Source organism: Pseudophryne corroboree, chromosome 6 (genome assembly GCF_028390025.1).
Source record: "Pseudophryne corroboree isolate aPseCor3 chromosome 6, aPseCor3.hap2, whole genome shotgun sequence".
Lineage (NCBI taxonomy): Eukaryota > Metazoa > Chordata > Amphibia > Anura > Myobatrachidae > Pseudophryne > Pseudophryne corroboree.
In genome coordinates, this window is record NC_086449.1 from 399960171 (window position 1) to 399973511 (window position 13341).

A 13341-nucleotide genomic window follows, 5' to 3' on the forward strand; every position below is an offset into this window, starting at 1 on the left:
GGTGCCCTGGCTAAGGCTGACTAGTTGGGGGGTCATGCTATGGCTACAGAGACCAATATAAACATGTACCCTGGCTGCAGAATTACCTCCTTAGCTAGTGAAGACCAGTGCTGGTTTCAAAAATATGGGTGACTCTTTATGTCTTTTCCCCCCTGTAGTTTTAGAACCAGGACCAGTGCTAGAACCCTGTGATGGTTCTTTAAATATAGGTGAACACTTGACGAGGCGACTCGTTCTGCAGATGTGCGTAATATAGGGCCCAATTCAAGGTTGATTACATAGTAACATAGTACCTAAGGTTGAAAAAAGACAATTTGTCCATCAAGTTCAACCTATGTGTGATCTCCTATGCAGGATTATTTTGGACTAAATTTTGTCTGATGCTGATGTCAGCCATTGTGTTTTATTCCTCCTTTCATAGTAACTATAGTGCACAACTACGCACCATAACCCTGGATATCCTTATTCATTAGGAATTTATCTAACCCATTCTTAAAGGTGTTGACTGAGTCCGCCATTACAACTCCCTCAGGCAGGGAATTCCACACACGTATTGTCCTTACTGTGAAAAAACCTTTACGCCACATTGTGCGGAATCTCCTCTCCTCTAACCTAAGCGAGTGTCCACGAGTCCTCTGTGCTCATCTTACCAAAAACAGGTCCCGCGCAAGCTCTGTGTATTGTCCCTTTATATATTTGTAGATGTTGATCATGTCCCCTCTTAGTCTCCTCTTTTCCAGTGTAAACATGCCTAGCCTTGCAGGCCTTTCCTCATATTCCAGCGTCTCCATGCCCTTAATTAGTTTGGTCGCCCGCCTTTGAACCTTTTCTATCTCCAGGATATGCTTTTTGTAGTATGGTGCCCAAAATTTAACACAGTATTCAAGATGTGGCCTCACTAGTGATATAATGGGAATATAACACTCTCGTCCCTTGCATCAATTCCCCGTTTTATGCATGCTAATATCTTATTAGCCTTCTTTGCTGCAATCCTACTTTGTGTACTGCTGCTTAGTTTGCTATCTATGTGAACACCTAAGTCCTTTTCCAGTACAGAATCCCCTAATATTACCCCATTTAGTATGTAGGTGTATTTTTTGTTCTTGCTACCACAGTGCATTACCTTACACTTGTCTGCATCGAAGCGCATTCTCCATTTGGCTGCCCATGCTTCTAATTTAACTAAGTCATTCTGAAGAGACTCAGCATCCCCCTCCATATTTATAACCTTACACAATTTGATATTGTCTGCAAAAATTGACACTGTATTTGCTAAACCTTCTGTTAGGTCGTTAATGAAAATGTTAAACAATAGTGGTCCTAGTACAGACCCTTGTGGCACACCCCTTAGCACTTCAGTCCCATTTGAAAAATATCCATTAAACACAACGTGCTGCTCCCTATTATCTAACCAATTTTTAACCCAAGTGCATATTGTGCTCCCTAGCCCTATTTCTTGTAGCTTAAAGATAAGTCGCATGTGTGGTACAGTGTCGAAGGCTTTGGCAAAGTCTAAAAAGATTACATCCACCTCCTTACCCTGATCAAGGTTCGCACTTACTGTTTCATAAAAGCCAAGTAAGTTAGTTTGACATGATCTGTCCTTCACAAATTCATGTTGATTCCTTTTAATGACCTTATTGACTTCTAGTAACTTCTGAACACTATCCCTTAGAATACCTTCCAATACTTTCCCCAATATAGATATAATACTAACTGGTCTATAATTACCCAGTTCAGCTATACTTCCCTTTTTGAATATTGGCACTACTTCCGCTATACACCAGTCTTGCAAGTTCAGAGTGAGGCTCCATTAGAACCCTTGGGTGAATTCCATTGGGACCCGGTGACTTATTAATCTTTCAAAAAATTGAATAAGTCACAGACTACCTCCTCACATAAATAACCACTTATCAGTGGGACATGCTCATTATTGAGATTTTGTGTTAGTCCCTGAATTTGGTCCTCTCTTGTAAATACTGTTGAAATAAACTCATTTAGTTTGTCCACTATGTCATTATCATTTTTGACTAAGGCTCCCAACTTGTCTTTTAAAGGGCCTATACTCTCCTTCTTTAATCTCTTGCTGTTGATGTATTTAAACAATTTTTTGGGATTCGCTTTGCTTTACTTTGCTACAAGTTGTTCAGGTTCTACTTTAGCTGCTCTTATTTATTTTTTGCATATTTTGTTATCATCCTTATAGTACTGAAATTACTCTGCATTCCCATCAGATTTGTATTTTTTGAATGCTCGCCTTTTCTTGCCCATAAATTCCTTTATCTTTTTGTTAAGCCACATTGGTTTGGGATTTTGATTCCTTTTTTGCTGCTCATGGGAATACATTTGAGAGTATTTTTAACTAGCAGTGATTTTAATACATCCCATTTCTCCGTAGTATTTTTTCCTTGAAACAAAATTTCCCATTCAATATCCCTTAAAGCTTCCCTCATCTTGTCAAAGTTGGCTTTGCTATTTTGTTTACAGCACCTAGTATTCCCAGGTGGTCTCGCATCCAAGTAATAACCAGGCCCAACACTGCTTAGCTTCCAAGATCAGATGAGATTGTGCCTATTCAGTGTGGTGTGGCTGTAGACTAAAAGCAAAATTTTCCTCTAATGGGCAAAACCATGTGCACTGCAGGGGAGGGGGAAGTTAGATATAACATGTGCAGAGAGAGTTAAATTTGGGTGGGTTATATTTAGTGATGAGCGGGTTCGGTTTCTCGGAAACCGAACCCTTCCCGAACTTTACCCTTTTTACACATGTCCGAGCCGTACTCGGATTCTCCCGTATGGCTCGGGTAACCCGAGCGCGCCCGAACGTCATCATCCCGCTGTCGGATTCTCGCGAGATTCGGATTCTATATAAGCAACCGCGCGTCGCCGCCATTTTCACTCGTGCATTGGAAATGTTAGGGAGAGGACGTGGCTGGCATCCTCTCCGTTATTGTTGAACTTAATTGTGCACTATTGCTTAATTGTGGGGAGGGCTGGGAAGCAGCTGTATAATATAGGAGGAGTACAGTGCAGAGTTTTGCTGATCAGTGACCACCAGTTATCCGTTCTCTGCCTGAAAAAAACGCTCCATATCTGTGCTCAGTGTGCTGCATATATCTGTGCTCACACTGCTTAATTGTGGGGACTGGGGAGCAGCTGTATTATATAGCAGGAGTACAGTGCAGAGTTTTGCTGACAGTGACCACCAGTATACGTTGTCTGCCTGAAAAACACTCCATATCTGTGCTCAGTGTGCTGCTTTATTGTGGGGACTGGGGACCACCAGTATAATATTATATAGGAGGAGTACAGTGCAGAGTTTTGCTGACCAGTGACCACCAGTATATAATATATAGCATTACGGTACAGTAGGCCACTGCTGTACCTACCTCTGTGTCATCATTAAGTATACTATCCATCTAGCTTCTATACCTGTGGTGCATTTCAGTTGTGCAGTTTGCTGACACAGTGACCACCAGTATATATAACAGTACGGTATGGAAGGCCACTGCTGTACCTACCTCTGTGTCGTCATTAAGTATACTATCCATCTACATTCTATACGTGTGGTGCATTTTAGTTTTGCAGTTTGCTGACACAGTGACCACCAGTATACTATATATAGCAGTATGGTACGGAAGGCCACTGCTGTACCTACCTCTGTGTCGTCATTAAGTATACTATCCATCTACTTTCTATACCTGTGGTGCATTTTAGTTTTGCAGTTTGCTGACACAGTGACCACCAGTATACTATATATAGCAGTACGGAAGGCCACTGCTGTACCTACCTCTGTGTCGTCATTAAGTATACTATTCATCTACATTCTATACCTGTGGTGCATTTTAGTTTTGCAGTTTGCTGACACAGTGACCACCAGTATACTATATATAGCAGTACGGTATGGAAGGCCACTGCTGTACCTACCTCTGTGTCGTCATTAAGTATACTATCCATCTACATTCTATACCTGTGGTGCATTTTAGTTTTGCAGTTTGCTGACACAGTGACCACCAGTATACTAAATATAGCAGTACGGAAGGCCACTGCTGTACCTACCTCTGTGTCATCATTAAGTATACTATCCATCTACATTCTATACCTGTGGTGCATTTTAGTTTTGCAGTTTGCTGACACAGTGACCACCAGTATACTATATATAGCAGTATGGAAGGCCACTGCTGTACCTACCTCTGTGTCGTCATTAAGTATACTATCCATCTACATTCTATACCTGTGGTGCATTTTAGTTTTGCAGTTTGCTGACACAGTGACCACCAGTATACTATATATAGCAGTACGGTACAGAAGGCCACTGCTGTACCTACCTCTGTGTCGTCATTAAGTATACTATCCATCTACATTCTATACCTGTGGTGCATTTTAGTTTTGCAGTTTGCTGACACAGTGACCACCAGTATACTATATATAGCAGTACGGAAGGCCACTGCTGTACCTACCTCTGTGTCGTCATTAAGTATACTATCCATCTACATTCTATACCTGTGGTGCATTTTAGTTTTGCAATTTGCTGACACAGTGACCACCAGTATACTATATATAGCAGTACGGAAGGCCACTGCTGTACCTACCTCTGTGTCGTCATTAAGTATACTATCCATCTACATTCTATACCTGTGGTGCATTTTAGTTTTGCAGTTTGCTGACACAGTGACCACCAGTATACTATATATAGCAGTACGGAAGGCCACTGCTGTACCTACCTCTGTGTCGTCATTAAGTATACTGTCCATCTACATTCTATACCTGTGGTGCATTTTAGTTTTGCAGTTTGCTGACACAGTGACCACCAGTATACTATATATAGCAGTACGGAAGGCCACTGCTGTACCTACCTCTGTGTCGTCATTAAGTATACTATCCATCTACATTCTATACCTGTGGTGCATTTTAGTTTTGCAGTTTGCTGACACAGTGACCACCAGTATACTATATATAGCAGTACGGAAGGCCACTGCTGTACCTACCTTTGTGTCGTCATTAAGTATACTATCCATCTACATTCTATACCTGTGGTGCATTTTAGTTTTGCAGTTTGCTGACACAGTGACCACCAGTATACTATATATAGCAGTACGGAAGGCCACTGCTGTACCTACCTCTGTGTCGTCATTAAGTATACTATCCATCTACATTCTATACCTGTGGTGCATTTTAGTTTTGAAGTTTGCTGACACAGTGACCACCAGTATACTATATATAGCAGTACGGAAGGCCACTGCTGTACCTACCTCTGTGTCGTCATTAAGTATACTGTCCATCTACATTCTATACCTGTGGTGCATTTTAGTTTTGCAGTTTGCTGACACAGTGACCACCAGTATACTATATATAGCAGTACGGAAGGCCACTGCTGTACCTACCTCTGTGTTGTCATTAAGTATACTATCCATCTACATTCTATACCTGTGGTGCATTTTAGTTTTGCAGTTTGCTGACACAGTGACCACCAGTATACTATATATAGCAGTACGGAAGGCCACTGCTGTACCTACCTTTGTGTCGTCATTAAGTATACTATCCATCTACATTCTATACCTGTGGTGCATTTTAGTTTTGCAGTTTGCTGACACAGTGACCACCAGTATACTATAGATAGCAGTACGGTACAGAAGGCCACTGCTGTACCTACCTCTGTGTCGTCATTAAGTATACTATCCATCTACATTCTATACCTGTGGTGCATTTTAGTTTTGCAGTTTGCTGACACAGTGACCACCAGTATACTATATATAGCAGTACGGAAGGCCACTGCTGTACCTACCTCTGTGTCGTCATTAAGTATACTATCCATCTACATTCTATACCTGTGGTGCATTTTAGTTTTGAAGTTTGCTGACACAGTGACCACCAGTATACTATATATAGCAGTACGGAAGGCCACTGCTGTACCTACCTCTGTGTCGTCATTAAGTATACTGTCCATCTACATTCTATACCTGTGGTGCATTTTAGTTTTGCAGTTTGCTGACACAGTGACCACCAGTATACTATATATAGCAGTACGGAAGGCCACTGCTGTACCTACCTCTGTGTCGTCATTAAGTATACTATCCATCTACATTCTATACCTGTGGTGCATTTTAGTTTTGCAGTTTGCTGACACAGTGACCACCAGTATACTATATATAGCAGTACGGAAGGCCACTGCTGTACCTACCTTTGTGTCGTCATTAAGTATACTATCCATCTACATTCTATACCTGTGGTGCATTTTAATTTTGCAGATTGCTGACAGTGACCACCAGTATATATAGCAGTACGGTACAGAAGGCCACTGCTCTACCTACCTCTGTGTCGTCAAGTATACTATCCATCCATACCTGTGGTGCTTTTCAGTTGTGCGCAGTATATATAGTAGTAGGCCATTGCTATTGATAGTTACTTGCATATAATTCCACACATTAAAAAATGGAGAACAAAAATGTGGAGGTTAAAATAGGGAAAGATCAAGATCCACTTCCACCTTGTGCTGAAGCTGCTGCCACTAGTCATGGCCGAGATGATGAAATGCCATCAACGTCGTCTGCCAAGGCCGATGCCCAATGTCATAGTAGAGAGCATGTAAAATCCAAAAAACAAAAGTTCAGTAAAATGACCCAAAAATCAAAATTAAAAGCGTCTGAGGAGAAGCGTAAATTTGCCAATATGCCATTTACGACACGGAGAGGCAAGGAACGGCTGAGGCCCTGGCCTATGTTCATGGCTAGTGGTTCAGCTTCACATGAGGATGGAAGCACTCATCCTCTCGCTAGAAAAATGAAAAGACTTAAGCTGGCAAAAGCACAGCAAAGAACTGTGCGTTCTTCTAAATCACAAATCCCCAAGGAGAGTCCAATTGTGTCGGTTGCGATGCCTGACCTTCCCAACACTGGACGGGAAGAGCTTGCGCCTTCCACCATTTGTACGCCCCCTGCAAGTGCTGGAAGGAGCACCCGCAGTCCAGTTCCTGATAGTCAAATTGAAGATGTCACTGTTGAAGTACACCAGGATGAGGATATGGGTGTTGCTGGCGCTGGGGAGGAAATTGACAAGGAGGATTCTGATGGTGAGGTGGTTTGTTTAAGTCAGGCACCCGGGGATACACCTGTTGTCCGTGGGACGAATATGGCCATTAACATGCCTGGTCAAAATACAAAAAAAATCAGCTCTTCGGTGTGGAATTATTTCAACACAAATGCGGACAACAGGTGTTAAGCCATGTGTTGCCTTTGTCAAGCTGTAATAAGTAGGGGTAAGGACGTTAACCACCTCGGAACATCCTCCCTTATACATCACCTGCAGCGCATTCATCATAAGTCAGTGACAAGTTCAAAAACTTTGGGTGACAGCGGAAGCAGTCCACTGACCACTAAATCCCTTCCTCTTGTAACCAAGCTCCTACAAACCACACCACCAACTCCCTCAGTGTCAATTTCCTCCTTACCCAGGAAAGCCAATAGTCCTGCAGGCCATGTCACTGGCAAGTCTGACGAGTCCTCTCCTGCCTGGGATTCCTCCGATGCATCCTTGAGTGTAACGCCTACTGCTGCTGGCGCTGCTGTTGTAGCTGCTGGGAGTCGATCGTCATCCCAGAGGGGAAGTCGGAAGACCACTTGTACTACTTCCAGTAAGCAATTGACTGTCCAACAGTCCTTTGCGAGGAAGATGAAATATCACAGCAGTCATCCTGCTGCAAAGCAGATAACTCAGGCCTTGGCAGCCTGGGCGGTGAGAAACGTGGTTCCGGTATCCACCGTTAATTCAGAGCCAACTAGAGATTTAATTGAGGTACTGTGTCCCCGGTACCAAATACCATCTAGGTTCCATTTCTCTAGGCAGGCGATACCGAAAATGTACACAGACCTCAGAAAAAGACTCACCAGTGTCCTAAAAAATGCAGTTGTACCCAATGTCCACATAACCACGGACATGTGGACAAGTGGAGCAGGGCAGACTCAGGACTATATGACTGTGACAACCCACTGGGTAGATGTATTGCCTCCCGCAGCAAGAACAGCAGCATCGGCACCAGTAGCAGCATCTCGCAAACACCAACTCGTTCCTAGGCAGGCTACGCTTTGTATCACCGCTTTCCAGAAGAGGCACACAGCTGACAACCTCTTACGGAAACTGAGGAACCTCATCGCAGAATGGCTTACCCCAATTGGACTCTCCTGGGGATTTGTGACATCGGACAACGCCAGCAATATTGTGCGTGCATTACATCTGGGCAAATTCCAGCACGTCCCATGTTTTGCACATACATTGAATTTGGTGGTGCAGAATTATTTAAAAAACGACAGGGGCGTGCAAGAGATGCTGTCGGTGGCCCGAAGAATTGCGGGCCACTTTCGGCATTCAGCCACCGCGTACAGAAGACTGAAGCACCACCAAACATTCCTGAACCTGCCCTGCCATCATCTGAAGCAAGAGGTGGTAACGAGGTGGAATTCAACCCTCTATATGCTTCAGAGGATGGAGGAGCAGCAAAAGGCCATTCAAGCCTATACATCTGCCCACGATATAGGCAAAGGAGGGGGAATGCACCTGACTCAAGCGCAGTGGAGAATGATTTCAACGTTGTGCAAGGTTCTGCAACCCTTTGAACTTGCCACACGTGAAGTCAGTTCAGACACTGCCAGCCTGAGTCAGGTCATTCCCCTCATCAGGCTTTTGCGGAAGAAGCTGGAGACATTGAAGGAGGAGCTAAAACAGAGTGATTCCGCTAGGTATGTGGGACTTGTGGATGGAGCCCTTAATTCGCTTAACCAGGATTCACTGTGGTCAATCTGTTGAAATCAGAGCACTACATTTTGGCCACCGTGCTCGATCCTAGATTTAAAACCTACATTGTATCTCTCTTTCCGGCAGACACAAGTCTGCAGAGGTTCAAAGACCTGCTGGTGAGAAAATTGTCAAGTCAAGCAGAACATGACTCGTCAACATCTCCTCCTTCACATTCTCCCGCAACTGGGGGTGCGAGGAAAAGGCTAAGAATTCCGAGCCCACCCGCTGGCGGTGATGCAGGGCAGTCTGGAGCGAGTGCTGACATCTGGTCCGGACTGAAGGACCTGCCAACGATTACTGACATGTCGTCTACTGTCACTTCATATGATTCTCTCACCATTGAAAGAATGGTGGAGGATTTTATGAGTGACCGCATCCAAGTAGGCACGTCAGACAGTCCGTACGTATACTGGCAGGAAAAAGAGGCAAGTTGGAGGCCCTTGCACAAACTGGCTTTATTCTACCTAAGTTGCCCTCCCTCCAGTGTGTACTCCGAAAGAGTGTTTAGTGCAGCCGCTCACCTTGTCAGCAATCGGCGTACAAGGTTACTTCCAGAAAATGTGGAGAAGATGATGTTCATCAAAATGGATAATATAATCAATTCCTCCGTGGAGACATTCACCAGCAGCAATTGCCTCCACAAAGTACACAGGGACCTGAGATGGTGGATACCAGTGGGGACGAATTAATAATCTGTGAGGAGGGGGATGTACACAGTGAAAGGGGTGAGGAATCAGAGGATGATGATGAGGTGGACATCTTGCCTCTGTAGTGCCAGTTTGTGCAAGGAGAGATTGATTGCTTCTTTTTTTGGTGGGGGCCCAAACCAACCAGTCATTTCAGTCACAGTCCTGTGGCAGACCCTGTCGCTGAAATGATGGGTTCGTTAAAGTGTGCATGTCCTGTTTATACAACATAAGGGTGGGTGGGAGGGCCCAAGGACAATTCCATCTTGCACCTATTTTTCTTTCATTTTTCTTTGCATCATGTGCTGTTTGGGGACAATTTTTTTGAAGTGCCATCCTGCCTGACACTGCAGTGCCACTCCTAGATGGGCCAGGTGTTTGTGTCGGCCACTTGTGTCGCTTAGCTTAGTCACACATCGACCTTGGTGCGCCTCTTTTTTTCTTTGCATCATGTGCTGTTTGGGGACAATTTTTTTGAAGTGCCATCCTGCCTGACACTGCAGTGCCACTCCTAGATGGGCCAGGTGTTTGTGTCGGCCACTTGTGTCGCTTAGCTTAGCCATCCAGCGACCTCGGTGCAAATTTTAGGACTAAAAATAATATTGTGAGGTGTTCAGAATAGACTGGAAATGAGTGGAAATTATGGTTATTGAGGTTAATAAAACTATGGGATCAAAATGACCCCCAAATTCTATGATTTAAGCTGTTTTTTAGGGTTTTTTGTAAAAAACACCTGAATCCAAAACACACCCGAATCCGACAAAACATTTTCGGTGAGGTTTTGCCAAAATGCGTCCGAATCCAAAACAAGGCCGCGGAACCGAATCCAAAACCAAAACACAAAACCCGAAAAATGTCTGGTGCACATCACTAGTATTGTGTCTGTGCAGGGTAAATATTGGCTGCTTTATTTTTACACTGCAATTTGGATTTCAGTTTAAACACACTCCACCCAAATCTAACTTTTTCTGCACATGTTATATCTGCCCTAACTGCACTGCACATGGGCCCTCATTCCGAGTTGATCGGTCGGTATTTTTCATCGCATCGCAATGAAAATCCGCTTAGTACGCATGCGCAATATTCGCACTGCGACTGCGCCAAGTAATTTAACAATGAAGATAGTATTTTTACTCACGGCTTTTTCATCGCTCCGGCGATCGTAATGTGATTGACAGGAAATGGGTGTTACTGGGCGGAAACACGGCGTTTTATGGGCGTGTGGATGAAAACGCTACCGTTTCCGGAAAAAACGCAGGAGTGGCTGGAGAAACGGAGGAGTGGCTGGGCGAACGCTGGGTGTGTTTGTGATGTCAAACCAGGAACGACAAGCACTGAACTGATCGCACAGGCAGAGTAAGGTTGAAGTTACTCAGAAACTGCAAAGTAGTTTGTAATCGCAATATTGCGAATACATCGGTCGCAATTTTAATAAGCTAAGATACACTCCCAGTAGGCGTAGGCTTAGCGTGTGTAACTCTGCTAAATTCGCCTTGCGACCGATCAACTCGGAATGAGGGCCCTGGTTTTGCCCATTAGAGAAAAATTTAGCTTTTACAATCAATTGAATTAGGACAATAATATTTAAATATTTAAATAAAATACTATTTACACTACAGTATATTAATTTTTAAAAAATATGAATGATTTTGAATGAAAAAATTGTTAGTCAAGTGCTTAAAAATATCTGTGTCTAATTGATCATACCCGTGTTTGATCTCAGTCAAACAAAGGTGATATACGATTCTTAGAAAATTTACCCCTAAATGTTTACCAGGCGCAGATCTGTTTTTCTTTTCTTTATAGTGATAACTGCTTTTCAGTTCATATAAACAAACAATCAATGCTTTACCTAGCTTCCACTTTATAAATAGTTTAACAGTATTAAATACTCTACCTCCATTTACATGTACTAGCCACAGGTTTCTTGATTCATGAAGATTTATATGGGATTGTATAGTTTATTTAAACTGCCATCCTGTCTGCCACTGCTGTGGCACTATGTATCATAGAAGTGCTATATTCTTTTAAACTGCCGTGTGCATCTGCTTTGTCACTTACTGTAGTTCAGCTCACTAGTTTTTGGCCAATATTGGTGACAGTAAAATTGTCAAAAGTGACTGAAAATGGATGGTACTGTTGTTTATAATACTGTAGGAAAAATATATGTACACATTACATGATGTTATCTGATTTTATCAATTTCAGAGAAATGCAAAACCAACTCTGAATCAAAATGAAAGACAATGGGGTATATTTACTAATATTCGTGTTTTAGCCATTTTTAAGGGTATTTGAACTCGAATGGTATCGGGTGCATTTTACTGCAACTTTTTGAATCCTGATACGGTCATTTACTAAGCTGCCGAGTTTGCAACATTCGTCTTTTCCGATGTCAATGTAATTCGTAATGTCAGGCAGTGTTTTACGGGAGTGATGAGTAAAACACTGCCTGATAAAACACAAGGAATCCCGGCCGGATCTGTGAGATCCGTGCAGGGCTTCATTGTGCACCTTTAAAAAACAATTAAAGTGTTAAAAATCAAGAAAAAAATTGCATGGGGTCCCCCCTCCTAAGTACAACCAGCCTCGGGCTCTTTGAGCCGGTCCTGGTTGCAAAAATATGGGGAAAAATTGACAGGGGTTCCCCCATATTTTAACAACCAGCACCGGGCTCTGTGCCTGCTCCTGGTGCCAAAAATATGAGGGACAAAAAGCGTAGGGGTCCCCCGTATTTTTAACACCAGCACCGGGCTCCACTAGTCTGAGAGATAATGCCACAGCCGGGGGACACTTTTATATAGGTCCCTGCGGCCCTGGCATTAAATCACTAACTAGTCACCCCTGGCCGGGGTGCCCTGGAGGAGTGAGGACCCCTTAAATCAAGGGGTCCCCCCCTCCAGCCACCCAAGGGCCAGGAGTGAAGCCCGAGGCTGTCCCCCCCATCCAAGGGCTGCAGATGGGGGGCTGATATCCATGTGTAAAAATAAGAATATTGTTTTTTGTAGCAGTACTACAAGTCCCAGCAAGCCTCCCCCGCAAGCTGGTACTTGGAGAACCACAAGTACCAGCATGCGGTGGAAAAACGGGCCCGCTGGTACCTGTAGTACTACTACAAAAAAAATACCCAAATAAAAACAGAACTCACACACTTTGAATTAAAACTTTATTACATACATGCACACCTACATTCACACATACTTACCTATGTTCACATGAGGGTCGGTCCACTTCTCCAAGTAGAATCCATGGGGTACCTGAAAATAAAATTATACTCACAAAAATCCAGTGTAGATCGGTCCTCTTCTGAGCTTGTAATCCACGTACTTGGCAAAAAAATAAACCGAAAAACCCGAACCACGCACTGAAAGGGGTCCCATGTTTACACATGGGACCCCTTTCCCCGACAGCCGAGACCCCTCGTGACTCCTGTCACAGAGGGTCCCTTCAGCCAATCAGGGAGCGCCACGTCGTGGCACTCTCCTGATTGCCTGTGCGCTCCTGAGCTGTCAGTCAGGCTGCGCACGGCAGAGATACAATGTAGCGCATAGGCTCAAAGAGCCCAAGGCTGGTTATGCTTAGGAGGGGGGACCCCACGCAAACATTTTTCCCAGTTTTTACAGTAAACAGACCCTTTCCCGTAGATAACCATGCACAGATCTCACTGATCCGTGCATGGTTATCCAAGCTCGACTGGAAAAAGCAGGTCTATTTTTTTGCTGCTTTTTTTAACGATTCACAAAAAATACACCCGCACTTGAGCACTCAGAGACTAACACCCAAATACGAATGAATAGTGAATACCCGTGTTGTATGAAATAACAGCAGCATTTGACCGATGGTCTATTCATTCGTATTTCTGAACT

General features: G+C 43.7%; 1 pseudogene; it reads right to left on the minus strand.

Moving 5' to 3' along the window:
* Positions 1–2478: 2478 nt before the first annotated feature.
* LOC134939105 (5S ribosomal RNA) lies at positions 2479–2597 on the minus strand (annotated as a pseudogene).
* Positions 2598–13341: the final 10744 nt, after the last annotated feature.